Here is a 22,952-nt window from a genome sequence, read left to right on the forward strand (position 1 = left end):
AAACGATGAACGATGTTTTCGGTTCGGAATCTGAACAACGTTTGACAGGTTTGTGGGGTCTACAAAAGTCTGATAATAATCATCCGTGGTCATCTATTTTTGTTTACTAGAATATTTTTAAAAAAAATACGTTTATAACTTTTAAATAAATAATATTTGTAAATAAAACTAAATAATATATATTAATTAATGTCTTAATTACAATCAGTTAATAGTTTTAATTATTTACTTCTTTATACAATTAGGTACTATTTTAAATACAGATCTCTTTATTTAAATTTAAGTTGGCAAAATGAGAGACCGTTGTTTTTTTTATCGGTTTTACTTAACGTGTATAATTATTTGTAACATGATTTTTTTTTTACAATAGAAAATTTAATAAATAAAGTTACAAATATAAATAACTAACAACATTAAATAAAAATATTTTCAAAATATACACATCTTTAGAAGAAATCCCGTAATAGGTTTAGTGTGATAACCAAATCATATGTTTCGCGATTTCTAATTTACTTAAATCGTTTTGTCAACCTAACCTATCTTGTGTACGATTATATGAAAACTAACTAACTTACTTATATGAAAAACTATGTTCATAAAGGTATTAAATTCTTATTGTGTTATTTTAAATTAATTAGTTATAGTTAAGCTTAAGTATATCAAAAATTAATTAGATTAGAAATAATCTTTTTAGTTTTAATGTAGTGAGGTTATATTACTTTTTTCTTCACTTGTGTGTAACTACTCGTGACAATGTTAAAAAAACTGCTGAAAAATTAATTTTATCGCGCGGTTGATACACACAACCAAAAAATTACGGAATCAGAGATTTATAGGGGGGTAAAAATTAATCCACTTTCATGGAATGAATACAGTATGTGGTTTCCAATATGACAGAATTTTAGAAACGTCTTTCATTGAAACTGTTCCGAAATCGACGATTTTTTTTTAATCGATTATCGTAGTAGATTTTTATATTAAAAAAATATCGTTACATCGTGTCCTCTTAACCTTCATTATATATTTTACCGCCCTCAGCAAAAATTTAAATTACTATTTTATGAATTTATTTGTAAATTTATTTTGTAATTTTGATCTGTAATACAAGATGTTTCTGTATTTTAGGTTAATATTATGCAACCTAATCTATTTGTCGGACTCCGTGGCGCGAGTGGTAGCGGTCTCGGCCTTTCATCCGGAGGTCCCAGGTTCGAACCCGGTCCAGGCATGGCATTTTCACACGCGCTACAAATTGTTCATCTCATCCTTTGAAGCGATAACTTAACTGTGGACCCGAAGGTAAAAAAAAAATTAATCTATTTACACGTTTCATTAGTATATAACCTCTGATGTCATTTTTTATACATTTAGCTTCAATTATTGTAATATACGTATAAAATAAAACAGATTGTTAAATTACGGGTTAATATTAATTTTGTTATAGGAAACAGTGTGAAAATAATAATTGCGAGAAGATAGTACTGTCGGATAAAACGTTATGGGTTCGATTTCGGGTTACGATTGACATTATTATCAGAATTCATAACGTGAAAAAAAGCAATTTAAAAAAAATGCGCGTGATAGTGGGCGGTTAACTCGCGTGGTGCGAGTGATAGCGTCTCGGCCTTTCATCTAGAGGTCGCGAGTTCGAATCCCGGTCAGGCGTGATATTTTCACACGCTATAAAATTGCTATTTCATCTCATTCTGTGAAGCGATACATAACGGTTGGCCCGGAGGAAAAGAAAAAAATAATGCGGATATTCTGGATGTTGTCGTTGCGAGTAAAATAAATTTTAAAAAACCTATTATAAATGTTCGTTTAATTCATGTCGGATAACTTTATAAATCATCGTACATCGACGGAACTGCTTGCCGACGCGCTGTCTACAATTTACTTTGTGCTATGTGAGTCACCCTCTCCAATCGCCGCCAGACCAGTCCTTGATCAAGGTTAAACTACTAGCGCTGTGCGGAACACCCGTTTGTGTAAAGTACATTTTAACAAAAATAATAATTAACGAATAAATACGCGTACTTACAAGATAAATACGTAAAAGATACTTTTTTATGCGATATAATTAATTTTAATATATTGAAATAAGAGATTAAATTTAAAAAATTATAAATATAATTAATTAACAAACTTAATCTACGCTCGCTTCGCTCGCTAGTCAAGGTTAGCGAGTGTAGGTTAAGTTTGGTTAAATTACATTTATAATTTTATTACAAACATAATTATCAACAGACAAATGCCTCATTAACCTTGACCTTTATCATATTACCATATTTCTTCTGCTTAATAATTATTTTTGATGGCAGGCATTTTACGAAAAATTACCCAAATTGATTCTAAACGGATTATTTTATAAATATTACAAATAAAATCATGTTTTGAAATCCGATTGTGTTATGAGATCGAACCCAGGATCTTCAACTTAAGCTTTTTTTTTTTTATTACCGATACTCGGATATACATTACGAATTGAGGTACTTATGATCCAAGCCGGGAATCGAACCCGAGACCATTTCAGCATATCTCGATTTTTTTTTTATTATAATGCATAATATTTTTTTGAATGAAACTGTTAAATTAAATAAAACTGTGTTCTGAGGGAAGATTAAGTCTATTTTTTAACTTATTTAATATTTATTATAACAAGTATGTGATTTTGTGCTGATACCGAGAAAAAATTCCAATTTTTTTTTGAACATAGGACGGTTAAGAAATTATAACGAAAAGAACTGGAAATTATACGACGCTTTAACTCTAGACGAGTACAAAACCTGACTTTTTCTGCTCGCGGAAACGATAATACTATTTTAATTCGATAATTTATTATTATTAAATATTCACCGTATTAGGTTGGAGGTTGTGTGGAAGTACGGTATTGAAATTTTGAAGCGAATTAAAATTTCAAGCCTGACCGGGATACGAACCCCGGGACCTTTCGGATAAGAGGAAAGATATTATTACTCCACCTCGGAAAGTGGAGTAAATATAATTATTGAGAAAAATACTAATTCTAAACCGAGAACTGAATCTGAGATCTTCAGTTTAGTCTTACTTTCAGTAGTGAAACCCGACTAAACCGGCTAAAATTGTGATCCGGTGTCAAGTCGAGAATCAAATCCGTATCTTTCACTATATCAGTCGGTTTCTCTACTGCGTTACCGAGGTGACAAAATTGATTACAGAAATGAAATGAGACACGAAAAATTATTATTATATGTTACTTTGTGATCTCTAAATATAATTTTTGAATTAAATCCATACTAAATGTGTGTTTGCGTGTTCGTGTGTGTATTTGTATTTTAGGCGGGCTGGGCTGTACTGTGAAATACGGTAGTCGGCTTGATGAGATAAATTTAGAAATAATCCTTTTATATAACCCCCTTATGTATTCATTAATATTTCTTATGATCTTTATTAAAACAAAATGATCCTGTTGTTTTTTTCTGATTAGTTACTAAAGACGGATAGGGTCTACGTTTTTTAAATTACTTTTTTATATTAAAAGAAGTAAATATTTAATAATATGTTAACGGGCGCGCACGAGTGTTTTATTTTTATATCCAAGGGCAGTTATACAGTATGCGTGAATGTAAATTATATCCAAATTGAATATTTGGTAAAAAGAAATAATTGAAAACCTTATCGTTATAGTTTGGGTACCTTGGTTACGTTCATTTGTTAATGTGCACATCGGTTTAAGCAAAAATTTGGTTCAGTTATTATTATGTATAATAATGTCATGAAATCTGTAAACATGAATATTAAACTGTCTGTGTTGGTCGGTCGGTTGTTATGAGTGAGTTAGTGCATTTTAGAGGGCGGGCTTGTTACAGTGGTGGGGAGCGACAGGAAATCACGTGGTGACAATGAAGCTTATGAAATACAGCGGTCAGTCCTGGGTTGTTTACACAGTTAGGTTACAAATTAGGTTATAGTTTCTGTGTCCTCTCTTGTTTAACAGTTATTGTTACTTCTTGTACATTTCAGATAATGATCCTCATTATTGATCGCGGTATGTTTTTCTTATATTATTTTAGTACAGCTTGAATAAGTGTTATTATTTTTGTTTGCCTGTTGTAGGTACTTACGCGGTTTGGTCCACCCCAAACAAAAGTTTAATTGTTATGACGATGCAAAAAATGTGCAAACAATGAAAAATGCTTAACGCGCATTAAATTGAAACTGAAAGACCTGATTAACTAAATTTTATTTGAAAATTACAAACGTCAAACAAAACTTTAATTGTAAGGCTATTCCTCTGAAACGTGTTTACAAAAATAAAAAATCGTTATAAGGATACATTTTACGCCACATATGACTGCAAAAGTTCTCTGTGGGTACCAAAACAGTTGCTTATGCATTTCTTTTGAATTTTGCCGTTTTAATTCGATGTGATTGGTGTACGCACCGGTTTGAGGGTCAACGAAATTTTTACAACGATAGACTGTAAAACGGGTGTATCCAAGATCCTTAAAATTTCTGTAAACTAACCTAACCTAACTTAACAATAAAAAAAATATTGGGGTGGAACAAACCGCATAAGTGCCCTATTGTATCCGTACTTATCGTGTAATGCATTTTATAATATAATTTGCACGCTCTTCAATAAACTCTGGAATTATAACGGTCAAGGTCGCTATGTTAAATAGAAAAAAAGAACTAAAAGTTCACATTACAGCAGATGACTGTCCAGATCGGTGTTTCTCAACCTGGTGTGTGTCCCCCCCCCCCCTATTGGTTGTGGGGGGGTGATAACACTAAATGGGGCATGCAAATATATCTGAAAGGAAAGCAAAACAAAATACATTTTGACTTAATAATAAAATACACATTTATACTGATATAATACACTTATAAATAGGATGGTATCGGTAGTGCGCACAATGCAATGTATTTAATAATTAACTTATCAGTTCTAAATTAAAAACAAGTTTAATAATTTTACACCGGTCAACAAAATTTTTAATTTTTTGTTTGTTAAATAAAATGGCTATTTCTTATATTATTTTGTATGCTAATTTCTTATATGTTAATGAATTTTTTCTATCGGGCTTAGTTTTTTAATATTCAAAGTTTCTTTCGAAACAAAAAATGTTATAACACTTTCTCTTCACTTGTTTCACACGTAAACTTCAAAAAATGCACCAAAAATGTTGGCAGATTAAGTTTGTTTCCTATCTCTTGTAAACAACATGACATTGTCGTGCACTATCAGCGTCCTTTCTAACCGTGACGTTAACTATTACTCAATTTAACGATGTAGATTAATTTGTTACATAAAATAATCTTGCTTGAATGCTTACTAAGAGAAATAATTTTTGGTAGGTCTACCGATTGGTTTTTGCAGATAATGAAATACTATTTTGTGCCGTGGTCCATTACTAAAAGTAAGTAATGACATATAGTTAATTTTCTTAATTGTACATAATATGAATGTGAATTTTGAACCCGTTCTACATTAATTAATTATTTACAGTTGTTTTTTTTTTTTTGTCTTCAGTCATTTGACTGGTTTGATGCAGCTCTCCAAGATTCCCTATCTAGTGCTAGTCGTTTCATTTCAGTATACCCTCTACATCTTACATCCCCAACAATTTGTTTTACATACTCCAAACGTGGCCTGCCTACACAATTTTTCCCTTCTACCTGTCCTTCCAATATTAAAGCGACTATTCCAGGATGCCTTAGTATGTGGCCTATAAGTCTGTCTCTTCTTTTAACTATATTGTTCCAAATGCTTCTTTCTTCATCTATTTGCCGCAATACCTCTTCATTTGTCACTTTATCCACCCATCTGATTTTTAACATTCTCCTATAGCACCGCATTTCAAAAGCTTCTAACCTTTACTTCTCAGATACTCCGATCGTCCAAGTTTCACTTCCATATAAAGCGACACTCCAAACATACACTTTCAAAAATCTTTTCCTGACATTTAAATTAATTTTTGATGTAAACAAATTATAATTCTTACTGAAGGCTCGTTTAGCTTGTGCTATTCGGCATTTTATATCGCTCCTGCTTCGTCCATCTTTAGTAATTTTACTTCCCAAATAACAAAATTCTTCTACCTCCATAATCTTTTCTCCTCCTATTTTCACATTCAGCGGTCCATCTTTGTTATTTATAATTACTATATCATCAGCAAATCGTAGCATCTTTATCTTTTCACCTTGTACTGTTACTCCGAATCTAAATTGTTCTTTAACATCATTAACTGCTAGTTCCATGTAAAGATTAAAAAGTAACGGAGATAGGGAACATCCTTGTCGGACTCCCTTTCTTATTAGGGCTTCTTTCTTATGTTCTTCAATTGTTATTGTTGCTGTTTGGTTCCTGTACATGTTAGCAATTGTTCTTCTATCTCTGTATTTGAACGCTAATTTTTTTAAAATGCTAAACATTTTATTCCAGTCTACGTTATCGAAAGCCTTTTCTAGGTCTATAAATCCCAAGTATGTCGGTTTGTTTTTCTTTAATCTTCCTTCTACTATTAATCTGAGGCCTAAAATTGCTTCCCTTGTCCCTATACTTTTCCTGAAACCAAATTGGTCTTCTCCTAACACTTCTTCCACTCTCCTCTCAATTCTTCTGTATAAAATTCTAGTTAAGATTTTTGATGCACGACTAGTTAAACTAATTGTTCTGTATTCTTCACATTTATCTGCCCCTGATTTCTTTGGTATCATAACTATAACACTTTTTTTGAAGTCTGATGGAAATTCCCCATTTTCATAAATATTACACTAATATTACAGTTGTATTGATTCTAATTGTGTTATCTAGATAATATAAAACTATAAGTAACTCTTCAGGCTTTATGTTTATAGTTAACTTAGACCTAACTTTTTGGTGTATCTTTTGTCTGAAATTTTTTACCGTTTTAATATTATTTTTAATGCTTGTAAACAAAGTTGCGTTTATTATTCGTGCTTGTTGTTAGTTCTAATTTTCATGTTAATTATTTTTAATATTATTAAACCATACTGGATATTGCCGCCAAATAAGAAGTGTTTAATACTTGTATTTAAAGAAACGCATCAATATTTACTTTCTCGCACATGATTTAAATGTAAGCCTCAAAAGTTTTTGTTCATAAACTCAAATTTGTAATAATGCTATTGTGAAATGCATAGCGCATTTATTCGTTGAACAGCGTGACAAAAAACGACATAAAACTGAAGTTATTAATAATTGAGTTTCAGATTAAAGTAATTTTTCTTCCAAGACGTGTAGCTAATTATCGGCTCTTTCCTGGAATAATAGGAATAGCTGATATAAATAGCCGCATAAGGAATTTTGGAAGAAAGAATTTTGTTAATCTGAAACCGGTAGTCAAACTTTAAACCTTATATACTCATTAATTAAAAATTAAATGTAAAAAAACATATTTGGAGAATTAAAACTAGAATTCAGATTTTTAAAGGAAGAAAAAATGGAACAGGTTAAAGAGTCAGTTTTTCTCCAATTTTGTTTTAATCGTTTTAAAACAAATTTTAACTTTTCCCTTCTACAAAACTATTCAAAATTTATTTATATTTGTGATTATAAGCTCAAGTTATGTGAACGCTTCCAAAAATTCTACTTATCTTTTGATCTCAATGCGTTTAATAAATACTACATGTTAATTAATTCCTAACATTATATCTTGTCATATTTTTTACCATTACCTAATTATAACTAACTCAACGGCGGGAGGGAGGCTTGGGTAAGATGATACCCTAGTGCAACTACGTACAGTTTGATGATTCCACAACATTGTGCATAGTAAGATCCTGGAAATTTAAACTTATAAAGTAAAATGGTAATGGCCGAATGATGAATGGCCTAACAAACCCCTGGCCAGCCTAATTATACAGTGAAAATATTTACGATTCTTCTTTTATATGTAATAACGTTCTTTTAAATCTTTGATTCTCAAACTTTTTCTCGTTGCTCACATTAGAATCAAAACTTTGCTAGCGCCCCGAAATTTTTAAACTTAACCATCCTTAAAAAATAATAATTGCAATTACTGTTTTTAAGATGCGCTCTTAAAAACAGTAACGTTTAAAAACTAATGTTTTTGAACGTGGCATATCCTATTTCCGAGTTGAAACTTAGATTTTAAATGAGAGCAATTATAATGCACATTTAATCATATTTAGAAGTATTTTTATTAAAATTGCTTTCAAAAAAATTACAATTGTATCTATACTGTTATATAACAACAATAATGATAGCGCATTCAACATAAATGGCAGAAAGGCTCCTGGAATAGACGGAATACCAGTAGAATTACTGCGCAGTGCAGGTGAGGAAGCGATTGATAGATTATACAAACTGGTGTGTAATATTTATGAAAATGGGGAACTTCCATCAGACTTCAAAAAAAGTGTTATAGTTATGATACCAAAGAAAGCAGGGGCAGATAAATGTGAAGAATACAGAACAATTAGTTTAACTAGTCGTGCATCAAAAATCTTAACTAGAATTTTATACAGAAGAATTGAGAGGAGAGTGGAAGAAGTGTTAGGAGAATACCGATTTGGTTTCAGGAAAAGTATAGGGACAAGGGAAGCAATTTTAGGCCTCAGATTAATAGTAGAAGGAAGATTAAAGAAAAACAAACCGACATACTTGGCGTTTATAGACGTAGAAAAGGCATTCGATAACGTAGACTGGAATAAAATGTTCAGCATTTTAAAAAAATTAGGGTTCAAATACAGAGATAGAAGAACAATTGCTAACATGTACAGGAACCAAACAGCAACAATAACAATTGAAGAACATAAGAAAGAAGCCCTAATAAGAAAGGGAGTCCCCGACAAGGATGTTCCCTATCGCCGTTACTTTTTAATCTTTACATGGAACTAGCAGTTAATGATGTTAAAGAACAATTTAGATTCGGAGTAACAGTACAAGGTGAAAAGATAAAGATGCTACGATTTGATGATGATATAGTAATTCTAGCCGAGAGTAAAAAGGATTTAGAAGAAACAATGAACGGCATAGATAAAGTCCTACGCAAGAACTATCGCATGAAAATAAAGAAGAACAAAACAAAAGTAATGAAATGTAGTAGAAATAACAAAGATGGACCGCTGAATGTGAAAATGGGAGGAGAAAAGATTATGGAGGTAGAAGAATTTTGTTATTTGGGAAGTAAAATTACTAAAGATGGACGAAGCAGGAGCGATATAAAATGCCGAATAGCACAAGCTAAACGAGCCTTCAGTAAGAAATATAATTTGTTTACATCAAAAATTAATTTAAATGTCAGGAAAAGATTTTTGAAAGTGTATGTTTGGAGTGTCGCTTTATATGGAAGTGAAACTTGGACAATCGGAGTATCTGAGAAGAAAAGGTTAGAAGCTTTTGAAATGTGGTGCTATAGGAGAATGTTAAAAATCCGGTGGGTGGATAAAGTGACAAATGAGGAGGTATTGCGGCAAATAGATGAAGAAAGAAGCATTTGGAAAAATATAGTTAAAAGAAGAGACAGACTTATAGGCCACATACTAAGGCATCCTGGAATAGTCGCTTTAATTTTGGAAGGACAGGTAGAAGGGAAAAATTGTGTAGGCAGGCCACGTTTGGAGTATGTAAAACAAATTGTTAGGGATGTAGGATGTAGAGGGTATACTGAAATGAAACGACTAGCACTAGATAGGGAATCTTGGAGAGCTGCATCAAACCAGTCAAATGACTGAAGACAAAAAAAACAAAAAATTCAACATAACAATACAATAATTTAAACAAAGCTTTCGATTGAAACATTTTTTGTATGTAGTAGGTATTTAATTTTAGTTTGAAAGATCAGGAAAACATAATTTTATCCTTTTTTTTAATCAGTCATTGCCTTCATTGACCGTCTGAACAACCCCAATTTTCTTGGGCCCCGTGAATGCCTCCAGCGCTCACAAGGGAGCATTATCACCCGCTTTGAGAATGAATGTTAAACTAATTGTTTTTTAATCGGGTACAAAATCTTGAATGTTAATTTATAACATTGTAATTTAATTTCTAAACTTGCGGTTGTTTTTCTTTATGGATTGCATATCTTATTTTACTGCCTAAAAGTGTTAGTTATGTGCTGTATTTACATATTTTATTTTAAAACTTTATTATTTTTTCCTTAGAAATTCCATTGGGCTTTCGAACAGTATAAGACTTCAGGCAAAACTAATGTTCTTTAGCGTGTTAATTTCACTTTTTTGAGCGAATATAATATTTATAAATAACACTTCATGATGCTTGTATCAGAGAATTATATAATCCAGCAGAAGTAAACGGAACATGAAAGGGTAAGATCATAGGTGGTTCTGTTACTTAATTTGTGTTAAGTTAATGTGTAGCATTAAGTATCTTCAAAAAAATGACTATGTAAAGCCAATCATTATTTAAAAAAAAAATACTTTTCAATGTTTATTCATTGTAATGAAATTATTTTCATGAAGACACTCTTTCAGATAAAACATTGTTCCAGTAAGATACAACTCTGAATGAATTCTTAAATGTAGTATATTGTTTGTTTTGAAGAAGCCGCTTTTGTTGTAGTTTAAAAAAAGTTATAGTTAAGAAAAGTTTTATAGTTTTAAAAAAGTTAAAGTCTTAGGAATTTTTGAGAAAAATTGTTAATTTTTTGTTCAAGTTATTTTATTTGGCTTTTTAAGCCGGATGAAATTATAAAGTGAATCTGCCGAAGATCTTTTTTTTTTGCCATTCCAGATAAATTTGGTAATTACAGTCGTTCAGTTGTTAATTACAATCCAATTGTCAATGCAAAAAGATGTAAACTAATAAATAGAATAATGTACAGAATCAATAGCCAAGAGTGTTATAACAGATTTATTCAGTTTTGTTTTGATAAGCTAAACTACATTTCAAACGTTATAACGTCCTGTTATTTTTATTTCGTTTTGTTTGCAATTAGACCTTAAAAGGATCCACCAGGCGTAGTCCAGAGTTCTTTCTTTTCCAAATTGTTTCAGTTTTCCCTAAACTTTTCTCTCCTTTCTTTGGTCCAGTCATCGTGTTTCATTTTCTGTTTCTTTGGAAATGTAGATTCAATCCGCTAGTTTTCTGAAAGAATTCATCAAAAATTATTATTTCTTTGGAAATATTTAATAATTTGAGTTCTTCAATTGAGAATTTCAATCGATCCTCATCGAGAACTTGCTTATTTGATTTTCTTTTTTCAAAAAAAAGTTACATATTTGTTTTATTAATTTAGTTTCATCCGTTCCATTCAAGTGACCGTAAAATTTAGTTCTTTTTCTAATTCCATGACTTTTCAAAAATTGTTTAATTTATAAATATCATCTCAATATCTTTGAGTTTTCGCAGTAGAGTTTTCTTAAAATAATTTTTTCGACAATTACTAGATTTTCCTAGAAGTTCTGTATACCTTCTGTACTATACAAAATATCTGGAAAACCATGGTTTTATAGTGTTTTTTGTTTTTTAATAGGAATTTTTTATTTTATGTTTCTTTAAGATGAAAGCCACTTTTCATTTTTTGTGTTCTGGAGATTATTTCTTTTTTTTTCTAATACATTTAAAGTAATGATTTTACGTAAGCGTTTCAACTTTTTGATTGATTCTTCTGAAATTTTCATGATTTGCATCTACTTTTATTATTCGAATCCATTATATTAAATTTATAGCTTGATTTTGTTTGCACTTTTTTCTGATTATTGAAATTTCATTCTCCCCATCTAAAGTTTTTTCCAAAGTTACCATGTCATCAGCTAATGGTAAAATGTAAACATTTAGATGTTGACTTTTGTATTTTTTTTTTACAAGTATTTGTATTTTCATATTCTATTCTTCAATCGATTTTTCCAGAGCAAAATTGAACGATGTGAGAGACCATCATCTTGTCTTACTGTCATTTTTATTTGAATGGGTTTCGAAATTCAACCTTAAATTTTAACTTTTGAGTATGTTTATTTTATAATGCTTTAGTGTTATTGACAAATTCTTTCAATATTTTAACCAGAGCTTCTATTGAATATTCCTTTAGTAATCTTAGAAATATAAATGTTAACTCCGGATCTCTAATTTTTTGGTATGATTATTATCATCTTATAATTATTTTTTTTTGCAGAAACTAGTTTCTTAGATTTTTACGTTATTTATTCTCAAACTATCTATGGTGGAAATATATATCTTTTAAAACTCAGCTCTATCAAACCAGCTGATATTTTAAATTTAACATTTTCAATTTATATCTTCAGCAAATAACTGTTTTTTATTGGCTTTTAAAATTAACTCGGGTACTACTTTAATCCAAAAGAAAAAATCAGATTTCTAGATTTTCTTATTTTTTACAACCAGACATAAAGTGTCAATCGCTTCTGAAAACTGTAACAATTCTCAAAAATACTTTCTTTTTTTTAAATCAAAAATATCCCATGTAAGTATATTCCAACTAGTAGTATTTCAATTACAATAAATAGAATTCAATTGAGAATTATTTAGACAAATTTAAGTGAAACTTATGAAAAATCTATATTTTTGTTTTCCTTTTGAAAACTCATATTTTATTTTTGGTTAATTGAAACCCAACCGCTAAAGAACATCAATATCCACGATCTAGTACAAATACATATAAAAATAACTGGCTTTACTAGGACTTGACCGCTGGAACTCTCGAATTCTAAATCAACTGATTTGGCAAGACGCGTTCTCCACCAAACAACAAAATAATTATCGTGTTATATTTTTATTAGTTTCATTCATACAGTACAATCTACAGTAATAGTAGCATTATATTATGAACTTTGTAGACTTAAAATAAAAACACAAATATCAGAATTGATAATTATTAATTTTATTATAATAATCAAACAAAATGTTAATATTTTATCAAATACAATCGTAATACATTACAGTACTGAAAAAGTTCAAAGGAATAACATAAACAGTAGTAAATATAATAAAATATTAAAATGGAAATAATTACAATAAAAAATTGAAACTAAATGTAAACCAGCCTAAATGTACATACGGTAGATTTCATCAATACAAGGAGTTAAATTAAGAGCCGGTTGCGAAGGACACAATGGACAATAATATTGGGATTCTTTTTTGTTGCATGCGCACTCGAAATTCATCGGTTTCCATTTGCTGTGAAATATGAATTGGGGTCTTGCCAATGCCTCTATAAACTGCTAGTTCCAGCCTTATTTTCTATCGGTTAATACAGATTAATTTTTAATAAGAAGTCAGTAATGATGTTCTTACACTTTATTTCACCTCATCTATCCCACAGCTGATACAATTTTTAATAAAAAAAAAACTAACACAATCGACTAGAAAAATGCTGCAAGAGTCCATTGAACATTAAAAACATGAATTGTAGCGGTTATAATATTTGTAATCCATTGTACACCGAATAAGTATGAAAGACTGATTTAAATCAGTCTTTCATACTTCTATTCATTAAAAATAAACTGTTTTCCTTTAGCGAAGGATGAACTAATGCACAAAACAAGTGAAGAAAGCCATATTCCATTGCAAGTGATAAATTTGTTGAAAAATTAAATACGCCATTTGTGATAAACCCATTTCATGATTACTGAACTAAGTGAAAAAAACCATTATTCTCAAAATACACAAAAATACATGTTTATTATTTATGCTACTGAAAAGAAATTATATTTATAAATAAGATATTAATTTTAAAAAATGAAGAAAAAATTCTGTAATATATATTCAATGCTTTATACAGGCTAAGATGTAGATCAGATAATCAGGATTGTACAACAATAAAAAATGTAAATTAAATCATTATCATTTATTGACACTAAAATTATATATACAAAACATTAAATTCATGACTAGCTCCATTACTTATATAATAAAATATAATAAATAATTTGTTAAATTAAAATAATTAATTATGGTAATTAATAATTAATTCAATGAACCATAATTAATTTTAAATAATATAATCACTGAAGGAACAATTAACTTCATTAATTATGAATTGCACACTATCTAAATTTTAGGGCACAAATAATTTGTGAACAGTACATAAGCGTGCATTAAAATATACAATTCATTTTATATTATATAATATCACCACTAATAGATTAAAATTAACAATAACAATTAAAAAATAGTTTATTACTTCAATTTTTTCTGATACTTTAAAAAAGCATCTGCATCTAAAATGCAATAATTTGTGCTCTTCTTATTTCATCTGCATGTACTTCTTTTATAATTTATTTAAAACAACATTTGTGTATATTATCAATACAATTAAATATCTTTATGATTAAAATATAATATTTATTTATAGATAATTATTAATTAAATTACACTATTTAAAATTTCTATTAAAATAATCATAGTATTAAAATATGTTTTTTAAATAATCATACATATATATATATGTATATAATTTATTCTACGCATCATGTAATGAATAGACATTAAATAGTTATGGTTAACGTTTTTCTGACATACATTTTTTACTACCTTATTAACATAATGTAAAAGAAAAATGACAACTTTCAAAATTAAGATTATTTACTTCTTAACAATAGACAAATTGTTAATCTACATTAACAGAGAATAAATTTCATTACCAACATGTTATTCTCTCAATTAAATAAAAAAAAATCAAAATAATTATGTTTTTATAAAATACATCTAAAATACTTTTTTATAATACTCAACATTTTTAAAACAATAGTAAGATCTCTCTCAACCATTCATCTGGAAGTTTGTGGGTTTGAATCCTAGTTAGACTTAGCATATTTGCAAAACAGAATATTGTAACTATAATATTTACCCTCATATTGTAACTATAGGATATAAGTTCTTATTTTTTTTTTTATACATAAATATAAAAGTAGTTTCTTTGTAACACATTAATTTAACTGTATTCCAGTAATAAATTGTCAACCAATTGTAAACATACCTACTTTTTGAAACAAGATTCAACAACTGGTAAGAATCTAGAATTATTTAATCAATCCCTTACCTATTTAATTTATATATGCATCATAAAAATACACATATATAAATAATAATAAAAAAAAACAACAAAAACTAGCCAATCCTTCCCTCCTAATGTCAAAGAAACTTAAACAAAACATGTCAAACAAGAAACGAAAAAAGTATTATTAAAAGTATACGAGAAAATTTACTTAATTGGTTTATTTTTTAACGATTTAATTTTTGAGAGAGATGCTCCTGCCAACTGTGAGCTGTAATATGTTTTCTGCAAGTAGAAGGATGTAGCACTGATGAAATCTACTGCAGAATGAGCCTAGTGTATGGTGAAAACACTTGGAGTAATGGTAGTGTATGGGAAGGTGTAGGGAATTTAAAGAAGGGCGAATGGACATCCATGATGAAGGTGGGCAAGGATCCAAGTCTGTTGCTACTGTTTGCCTGGTTGAGTGTGTTGATGACGGAGGTTTACGATAAGTGAACTTTCTGCGAAATTCCCAGAGATTCCAAGGTCTTCTCTGTACACAATTGTGACTAAAGATCTAAGGTACCAGAAATTTGTTTCATGTTGGGTCCCAAAAATTTGAGTGACGATCACAGTGAATGTCATCAGCCTTAAAGTTTCTCATGTTACAATAATGAGGAGGAGGGTGTTTTTAAAGTCTATCACTACCAGCAATAAAACTTGGATCCTGTGTCACAATCCACAAAACCAAAGAACAGTCTAAGCAGTGGATGCAAACTTCTCCAAACAAGCCAAAAAAGTTCAAACAGACACTGAGCAACAGGAAAACAATGGCTGTAGTTTTTTGGAACAATAAATGTGTCTTGTTGGTGAACTTTATAGAGCAGAGGACAACATAACAAAGGAAGTTTATTGTGAATCTTTATCTCACCTTTGCAGATCGATCCAGAACAAACTAGGAGGCATGGTTTTGATCCATGAGAATTCATGATCGTACTGTGCCAACATGATACAACATCTTCTCAAACAATTCAAGTGGGATGTTTTCAACCATCCAACGTATAATCTAGACCTAGCACCTAGTGATTTTCACCTCTTTTGAGAATTGAAGGCACGGGTGGGTGGACAACACTTCACCGACGAACTACTTCAGGAGGCTGTCAAGACGTACCTTACCTCACTGATGGCAAACTTCTTTGAAGAGGGCATCGGAAAGCTGGTGTCATGATACGACAAATGCCTCAACTGTTTTGGTGTTTATTATTGTGTACAATTAGTTTTTGTACATGGTTTCTGTTGTTCAGCAGCTATTGTGTATTTGTGTAGTAGGTGTTTACATTTTTATTTTATACATGACTTGTCTTGACAAGGCAAAACAATTTGTAAGATTAAACAGGGTTTTGGAAATGAAGCTGTACAAAGATTAAAGAGTGGTATTACAGTTTTCAAAATACCAAAAATTCAGCTGAGAGTAACTAGCACTAGTAGATAGTCAACAAGCCAAAATCCAAACCTCATTAATAACATGCAGAATTTTATAATGGAAAATAGTTAGCTTACTGTCCAAGAAATTGCAAATGACATTGAATTAGTAATGATTCAACACAAAAATTTAACAGTTGATTTAGATATGCACAGAGTGGTTGCAAAATCTGTCACAAAAGTGCTTTCATTTGAATAGGAAGATATACATTTTTATACTGCACAGGACGTTGTAAAGTCCAACAGTAATACTAACTTTCTTATGACCATAATTGGTGATGAATATTGGGTGTATGGGCACAACCCAGAAATAAAAGTTCAGTTGTCACACTGGAAGACACCATCATCTCCCAAGACTGAAGAAATTAAGTTAGGTGAGGAACAAAATGAAAACGATGCTGGTTTTTTTTTTACTATCGTACAGCTGTGTATCATGTATATGCATCCACACTGTCAACAAACAGTACTGTCTGGAGATTCTATCATCATTGTGTTGCAAATCAGGAAAAAAGGCCAGACCTGTGGGAATACAATGCAATGTGGGATAGCTGCACCTTGATAACAAACTCACATTTGTCACGTCTAACCCAGGATTTCTTGTCAGAGACAGAATTCCTCAGGTTTACCTGTCTCCCTATTCAACAGAAATAACTGCTTATGATAGTTTGTCGTTTCCTTAGGCTGAAGAAGCTGCTGAATGAATGTTTCCTGATTTAACAACTGGAAGTACATAATGACAGATATGAGAGCACAGCTGGTAGCCGTTCTAAAAGAGCACTGCAAAAATGTTTCAAGCAAGGGAAGGATTGTGGGAATAGGTTATGGAGTCATAAGAGGTCTACTTCATTCAGACATGGCATTTTCACACACACTACAAATCATTTTGTGTATTGAAACAACCACATGAAAACTGCAAAATCAATGTTTTTTGTACCGCTAATGGCGCGATTGGTAGCACCTTGGCCTTTCATCCAGAGGTCCTGGGTTCAAATCCCGGTCGGGCATGGCATTTTCACACACCTACAAATCATTCATCTCATTCTCTGAAGCAATACCGAATGATGGTCCTGGAGGTTAAACAAAGAAAAAAAGGTCTACTTCAAAGAAAACTAGGATTGGGAGCTACTAGATAAACTATTTTTCTCAGACTTTATGTATGAAAATTATATTTCATAGAGAAATGAATGGTTAAGGATTTTAGCATAAACAAGAGTTAAATTTTGGACAAAAGTAACATATTTTAATAATTAAAAAACTTTGTTAATTTCAACTACCCATCACTTAAAATACTACCAATTCTGTGTATTAACTTCACTGAAACAGCCACATGAAAACTGCAAAATCAAAGTCTCTTGTACAGTAAAGGAAATCTGAATGGTTAAGAAGACTGTCAGATTATCTAATAGAAAAACAATAGATAAATGTGCAAGTATAGATAGTTCATCCAACAAAGATCATCCTAACATATTAGCTGAAGCAATACAACCAGGTAAATACTCAACTCATTTGATATTCAGTGTCAATTAAACGGGTCTTTATATCAACATATGCCAATGTATACAATAAACATAAATGCACGGATGTACACTGTCAAAAAAGAAAAAAATATGCTTGGTTTCTATACAAAGAAAAATTGTCTAAACAAATTTTAACATAATTCAGAATTCAATTGTCTAATTAAAACAATATAATGTAATTTCACATTAAAATTTTACTGAAGAAGGATCTTGTTGAAATTGCCCTTGCAAAAAAAAATGACTTCCTGATGTTACTTTTAACTAAGAAAAATTCCTTAGAAAAACATTTAAAAAAAAAATCAAATGATTACAAGCATAATTAACATTAAAAACCTCAAATCAGGAAAAAGTACAGTAAATAGTATTTACTGTGAAATCTCAGTTTCAATAAATTATATAAACATCATAAATATTAAATTAACTACAATCTAAATTATGAAATTTTTCTTGTGTGTGTAGACAAGTTGACTTTGGTACTATACATTTAAAATTGAATGCATAGAACACACTATAAAAAAAAAATTATCCTAAAAGTTAAATGAACGCATTTTCTAAGTTTAGATATTTTAAACAAATGTTTGAAAATTATATAAATGTATGAAATTATATTAAGAATGAAATAAAATATTTGCCAATTTAAGCTGAAAAAAAAGTTATACAACTGATGAAAAATTCTACAAAGTAATTCTACAAACCCTTTACCTGGGTTCTGAATTTTTATATCAACTGATTGTGACATAATGGTTGGTTTTTTAAATGCTTGCACAGTATCAGGTTTTGAAGAAAATGATTTTGATCATGAAAAAAAAATTGATTCTGAAAAATTAAAAATTAACACGTAAAAAATTGGTGACCATTATAAAATGAATTAGAAATGTGATTATAGACATGAAAAATAATTAATTAGTATTTATTTAGGAAACAGAAAAAGGGATGCAAAATGAAAGGTATACAGCTAATCCATAAAAAAGTGAATTCAAACTGAAAAATAAAATGATAAATTTGAACTGAGAAATAAAGAGTATGTTCAAAAGAAGATTCATAAAAATGAAAATGCATATAACATAACATTCAGAGTATAACATAAACTCTGTTTAGAAAAATTTGTTACTACTTTCAATCTGGAATTATAAGTATTGTTGCAGTCATGTTAGTAAAAAACATGAGATAATCAAAAGACTATAACAAATGCATGAAGAGCTTTAAAAAATTAACATAATCATCCATTTTTATTTATTCATTAAATTTAAGTGGTCTAGAGGCAACTTTAGGCAACTATATATATATATATGTATATATATATATATACATTAATGTACATTGTTTAATATACACAAACGAGTACATTACAGTAATTTTTTTTTTTTTGGTCTTCAGTCATTTGACTGGTTTGATGCAGCTCTCCAAGATTTCCTATCTAGTGCTAGTCGTTTCATTTCAGTATACCCTCTACATCCTACATCCCTAACAATTTCTTTTACATATTCCAAACTTGGCCTGCCTACACAATTTTTTCCTTCTACCTGTCCTTCCAATATTAAAGCGACTATTCCAGGATGCCTTAGTATGTGGCCTCTCTTGTTTTAACTATATTTTCCAAATGCTTCTTTCTTCATCTATTTGCCGCAATACCTCTTCATTTGTCACTTTATCCACCCATCTGATTTTTAACATTCTCCTATAGCACCGCATTTCAAAAGCTTCTAATCTTTTCTTCTCAGATACTTCGATCGTCGAAGTTTCACTTCCATATAAAGCGACACTCCAAACATACACTTTCAAAAATCTTTTCCTGACATTTAAATTAATTTTTGATGTAAACAAATTATATTTCTTACTGAAGGCTCGTTTAGCTTGTGCTATTTGGCATTTTATATCGCTCCTGCTTCCATCTTTAGTAATTCTACTTCCCAAATAACAAAATTCTTCTACCTCCATAATCTTTTCTCCTCCTATTTTCACATTCAGTGTCCATCTTTGTTATTTCTACTACATTTCATTACTTTTGTTTTGTTCTTGTTTATTTTCATGCGATAGTTCTTGTGTAGGACTTCATCTATGCCGTTCATTGTTTCTTCTAAATCCTTTTTACTCTCGGCTAGAATTACTATATCATCAGCAAATCGTAGCATCTTTATCTTTTCACCTTGTACTGTTACTTCGAATCTAAATTGTTCTATAACATCATTAACTGCTAGTTCCATGTAAAGATTAAAAAGTAACGGCGATAGGAAACATCCTTGTCGGGGACTACCTTTCTTATTAGGGCTTCTTTCTTATGTTCTTCAATTGTTATTGTTGCTGTTTGGTTCCTGTACATGTTAGCAATTGTTCTTCTATCTCTGTATTTGAACCCTAATTTTTTTAAAATGCTGAACATTTTATTCCAGTCTACGTTATCGAATGCCTTTTCTAGGTCTATAAACGCCAAGTATGTTGGTTTGTTTTTCTTTAATCTTCTTCTACTATTAATCTGAGGCCTAAAATTGCTTCCCTTGTCCCTATACTTTTCCTGAAACCAAATCGGTCTTCTCCTAACACTTCTTCCACTCTCCTCTCAATTCTTCTGTATAAAATTCTAGTTAAGATTTTTGATGCACGACTAGTTAAAGTAATTGTTCTGTATTCTTCACATTTATCTGCCCCTGCTTTCTTTGGTATCATAACTATAACACTTTTTTTGAAGTCTGATGGAAATTCCCCATTTTCATAAATATTACACACCAGTTTGTATAATCTATCAATCGCTTCCTCACCTGCACTGCGCAGTAATTCTACAGGTATTCCGTCTATTCCAGGAGCCTTTCTGCCATTTAAATCTTTTAATGCTCTCTTAAATTCAGATCTCAGTATTGTTTCTCCCATTTCATCCTCCTCAACTTCCTCTTCTTCCTCTATAACACCATTTTCTAATTCATTTCCTCCGTATAACTCTTCAATATATTCCACCCATCTATCGACTTTACCTTTCGTATTATATATTGGTGTACCATCTTTGTTTAACACATTATTAGATTTTAATTTATGTACCCCAAAATTTTCCTTAACTTTCCTGTATGCTCCGTCTATTTTACCAATGGTCATTTCTCTTTCCACTTCTGAACACTTTTCTTTAATCCACTCTTCTTTCGCCAGTTTGCACTTCCTGTTTATAGCATTTCTTAATTGCCGATAGTTCCTTTTACTTTTTTCATCACTAGCATTCTTATATTTTCTACGTTCATCCATCAGCTGCAATATATCGTCTGAAACCCAAGGTTTTCTACCAGTTCTCTTTATTCCGCCTAAGTTTACTTCTGCTGATATAAGAATTTCCTTTTTAACTTAACTACTTAACTATTTTAAGAAAATTTAATTAAAAGAAAATAATGACCAATTTACAATAAACAAGAAAAATTAAATCAACTACTTAGTGTTGCATCATTAATAACAAGTGAATTTATTGAAAATGCCACGCCCAAAATAATCAGCAACCAAAGAAAAACCATCTTCTGCTCGTTCAAGCTGACTATGGAATGTTTCATGTAAATCACTATTCTGCACCTGAAAAAATAAAAAACACTTCATACTAATAATTATAGTTTCAACAAAGATTATATGGTTAAAAGATCCACGAACACATACTTGTATAGAAAAAATATAATTCAAGTTCAATGAAAACTTGAATGAGAAGAGCTGAAACTAACAGATGTTGAGTCCATCTGCTAGTCTGACCCTCCTTCTCGGTCTAGTAGCCTCTATCTCACTAGGAAAATATAAAAAATGAAAAAATTCACTTTTACTTGCATCGAGAGGACTTTCTTATTATAGATCATGTTTTTATGTGCTTTTAGGAAAAAAAATATAATTTTTACTGAAATGGTTCAGAAAGATCTTCTGCCCAAATAGATGAAATGCTACTGTATAAACATGGAATTAAGGACAAGGCAAGGCAAGGCAATACATGACGCTTGAGTCGGGAGAGATTTTTATCAATTTTGATTTGCCCAATTTTTGACAACTGCATGCAAGAAAGTAAACTAAGTAGTTACGTTATTATCAAATATGTAAAATAGACAAATAACACAGATAGCTAATACATAATTATGTTACAAATGAAGGTGATGTAGCAATTCATCCTTACAGAAGACTTTTTTAAAAAATCTGCTGTTAACAAAGATACTTTTTATTCTAAGTTTGAATATCTTGTGAATTTAGTAATTTTTTATTTTAACAAAATAATTTTTTTAAACTTTTTTTTTTAAAAGACATTAAAATTATGTCAAGGATCTGCAATATCTAGAAGAGTTAACTAATGTTAAGTAATCTTTAAAGACAGTAGTATTATGGCTTATTTTAAATCTTCCATTTCTTAATATTACCAGGTAACCAGCAACTGGTGATGGTCGTACGCTGTCATCTGGGTTTGATTTACTTTCATGCTGAATTACTGAATGTTTCATATGCAATAACATGATTTCAAGAGCATTTTATAGCTACTTCCATTAGGTAAAAAACACTTCAAGCCTTCAACTCCTACATCATCATGGATTTATCAACTGATCTGTCTTTTAAATCTATTCATAACTGAAATTCAAATTTATCTATCAAAAGGTAAAGTTGCATCACACTTATATGCTACATTTTACTCTATTAAGGAAAGCTTATTCTTACTTGAGGGGTTTCTACCTTAAATGATTAAATGAGAAATTAATTTAAAAAAAGACTCGCTTGAGCAGTTTCTACAAAAACAGTAAAATTCCATTCAAACTATCCTATCTCCAGATATTAGTTTAAAGTAACATGTGTGAAGAGTGGGATAAGTCATAATGACTGAAGTTATACAATCTATAGCATTAATATTAACATTTTCAATGTGAATGTTATATCATACAATATTTAACAATATTCTATCATAAGAAATAATTAAAAGGTTAAAATACTAAGTTTTCTTGATGCAGTATTCAAAAAATTAGATCGATAATCTGTTGTCTGTATCTTACATTACATGTTATGTTGTCATGACACAAGGTTACTTTAATAAATG

The 22,952-nt window shown here is 30.2% G+C and overlaps 1 long non-coding RNA gene across 9 annotated transcripts in view; it reads left to right on the plus strand.

Annotated features, from left to right (window-relative positions):
- Positions 1-22,952, plus strand: part of LOC142332178 (uncharacterized) — an 85,140-nt gene that overhangs the window by 48,096 nt on the left and 14,092 nt on the right. For 2 of the 9 annotated variants that reach the window (XR_012758204.1, XR_012758197.1), the window contains 3 exons: positions 1,126-1,299; positions 10,135-10,299; positions 22,291-22,519. This is a non-coding gene — a long non-coding RNA (uncharacterized LOC142332178). Of the gene's footprint in view, positions 1-482; positions 602-1,125; positions 1,300-4,002; positions 4,028-5,340; positions 5,403-10,134; positions 10,300-22,290; positions 22,520-22,952 lie in introns of those variants that run through there. The other 7 variants (XR_012758201.1, XR_012758198.1, XR_012758200.1 and 4 more) reach the window with 7 other exon arrangements.

This window comes from Lycorma delicatula, chromosome 11 (assembly GCF_047948215.1).
Source record: "Lycorma delicatula isolate Av1 chromosome 11, ASM4794821v1, whole genome shotgun sequence".
NCBI lineage: Eukaryota > Metazoa > Arthropoda > Insecta > Hemiptera > Fulgoridae > Lycorma > Lycorma delicatula.